This window comes from Silurus meridionalis, chromosome 19 (assembly GCF_014805685.1).
Source record: "Silurus meridionalis isolate SWU-2019-XX chromosome 19, ASM1480568v1, whole genome shotgun sequence".
NCBI classification, from domain to species: Eukaryota; Metazoa; Chordata; class Actinopteri; order Siluriformes; family Siluridae; genus Silurus; species Silurus meridionalis.
Window position 1 is genome coordinate 17,306,773 of NC_060902.1, and position 2,500 is coordinate 17,309,272.

Genomic DNA, 2,500 nt, shown 5'->3' on the forward strand with positions numbered 1-2,500 from the left:
CTTCGGCAACAGAACTAACGGTACTGGCGATTGTTTTTTTCCCTCGGTCCCACACAAACAAATCTTGGAGACGTGTGAATTCGCTGTTTCTGGTGTGTTGATTATTCCCAGGCTCTCTGGAGAAATCAAGCAGGACTTATTTGCAAGCGGATGGTAATTAACACACTGCTTTCATGTACTTTTCATAATACTCAGAGATACACGAGCGTGACTCTGAATCATGCTGACTCCAGACAGGTTCCTCTATATCCTTGCACACACACACACACACACACACACACACACACACACACTTCACTTGTGTGGTGTTTCCTAATAAAGTGTCTACACAGTTTGGAATTAAAAGTAATGATTCAGAAAAAAACTTTCTACTATTATCATGACATTTTGTCCTTGAACGGGGCTAAAGTCTTACACACAGTTTGTGTCGGGCTGTAAAACAATAAAGGCTGCTAGCTGACAGCGACGTAACACAGCCATGTATGCAATAACAGAAGTTTGGCTGCGTGCTACAGTGCAGAGGCAAATGCACTTCCATTGTCTTGTGTAAATGCTGAATGTGCAAATGGTAACCAGGAAGAAGCTGCACAATGATCAGATCTGATCTAGTGTGTGTGTGTGTGTTATACAAAAAGAAGCAATTAGCAAGACTTCAGAGGAAATTATGTTTCTGTGCTTCAGTCTTTCGTGTGTGAGAGAGAGAGAGAGAGAGAGAGAGAGAGAGAGAGAGAGAGAGAGAGAGTGAGAGAGTGAGAGAGAGCAAAAACTTGTGAAGAGATTGAACTGTCTATATTTTTATTTTGGAAATGGTGTTTTTTTCTGTAAGTGATTTATGGTTACATCACCATATGAAAGAGAGAGAGAGAGAGAGCGAGAGAGAGAGAGAGAGAGAGAGAGAGAGAGAGAGAGAGTGAGAGAGTCAGGGGTGGCAGTGCCCCACAGGAAGGGTGTGCTTTGCTTCCTGAAAGACGTAGACAAAAGGATAACTTTGCTTGGCAGTCAGAAACCAGCTAAAGAGGAAATGAGAAGGAGAGGAGAGGAGGAAATGACATCATTATGAACTCTAAAGCAGGAAGTGGGGGCTAAAAGAAAAGAAGCTAAATGAACTGAAAAGGTAAAAAGAAAAAAAGAAGTGAAAAGGTGCAAGAGAAGAGAAGAGTACAGGAATAGAGAAGGAATAGAATAGTAAAGTAGACTAGAGAAGAGAAGAGAAGAGAAGAGAAGAGAAGAGAAGAGACAGATGGGAGAAAAGTGAGGGCAGCAAGCGATGACCAGATGCTCTTGTCAGTGTGTGTGTGTGTGTGTGTGTGTGTGTGTGTGTGTGTGTGTGTGTGTGTGTGTGTGAAAAAGTGAGAGAGGTTAGTTAAACTAATTAAGGCAAGACCGGCTGTGAGGTCTGCTGTTAAAGGGTTAATTAGATTAGACTCAACATGCTCCCAAAGGCCTGGTAATCATCAATCTAACTTAACCCTCCTGCCCCACCCAAAACACACAAAACAACAATTTATGCTGCACTTAATAAATCTAAAAAAAATGCTCCTCAAACATTCAGCAAGTGATGCCAAATGTAAATGGACAGGAAATACAGAGGAAATAAAGAGAAAATACAGGGACACAAAAGATTAACATAAAAGTGTCTGTTTTTCCCCCACAGTCGGAGACCTGGAGCACTTTCAGCTTCTTTCCGAGTCAAGTCAAAGTCATGATTATTCCTCACACCGACTCCTCACACCTCTGCTTTGAAGATTAACATCCGAGATGGGCGAGAGATCACGCCTTAGCACCGGGCAAAACACTCGTACCACTTCTCACAGCAGCACATCCAGTCACGTGTGTTGAAAGTTATTTCTCCTTTACACGTCAATCTAGAAAACTTTAGAATCCTATAGACTGGAGGAGTGATGCAGAGAAAGTACACACACACATGAATCAGAGGGAAAAGGAGGAAGAAGTTCAGGTGCATTGATCAGAAAAACCACAGGCCATGTGGATGCTTTTTATCGACACAAACATTCCATTTCTGCTTCTTCTGGAAAATTTGCAGAGTTTTGAGTTCTCCCTCGTGAATCTGTCTTAGTGGTTATGTAGCATGTCGTTATGAGCGTCGACAAACAAACTCCTGGCTCACACAGAGGAGAAAGGAGAAGGAGGTACTCGATCGAGTAATTCTCCAATCTCCAGAACTATAATGTGAGCTGGAGGGTTTCGAGGGTCAAGTAACACTTTTGTCATTGGGTCGGCTGTCAGGCTGATCCTGCGCAGAGCTTCCTGGAATCACTGCACCCAGTACGCACATGTGTGTGAGAGTGTGAGAGTGTGAGAGTGTGTGTGTGTGTGTGTGTGTGTGTGTGTGTGTGTGTGTGTGTGTGTGTGTGTGTGAGAGTGTGTTCATTGTAAAAAGCCCTTCAGCCCCTGAGAAGGAAATGCAGGAGGACATGAACCTCTCATCTCTTTATGAGAGTGATATGCTGGCAGCTTAGTGACACCATGACCTCTGAAC

The 2,500-nt window shown here is 43.2% G+C and overlaps 1 protein-coding gene across 1 annotated transcript in view; it reads right to left on the reverse strand.

Annotated features, from left to right (window-relative positions):
- The window catches only part of gnai2a (guanine nucleotide binding protein (G protein), alpha inhibiting activity polypeptide 2a), a 37,435-nt gene that overhangs the window by 29,204 nt on the left and 5,731 nt on the right, over positions 1–2,500 (reverse strand). The window lies entirely within an intron of this gene.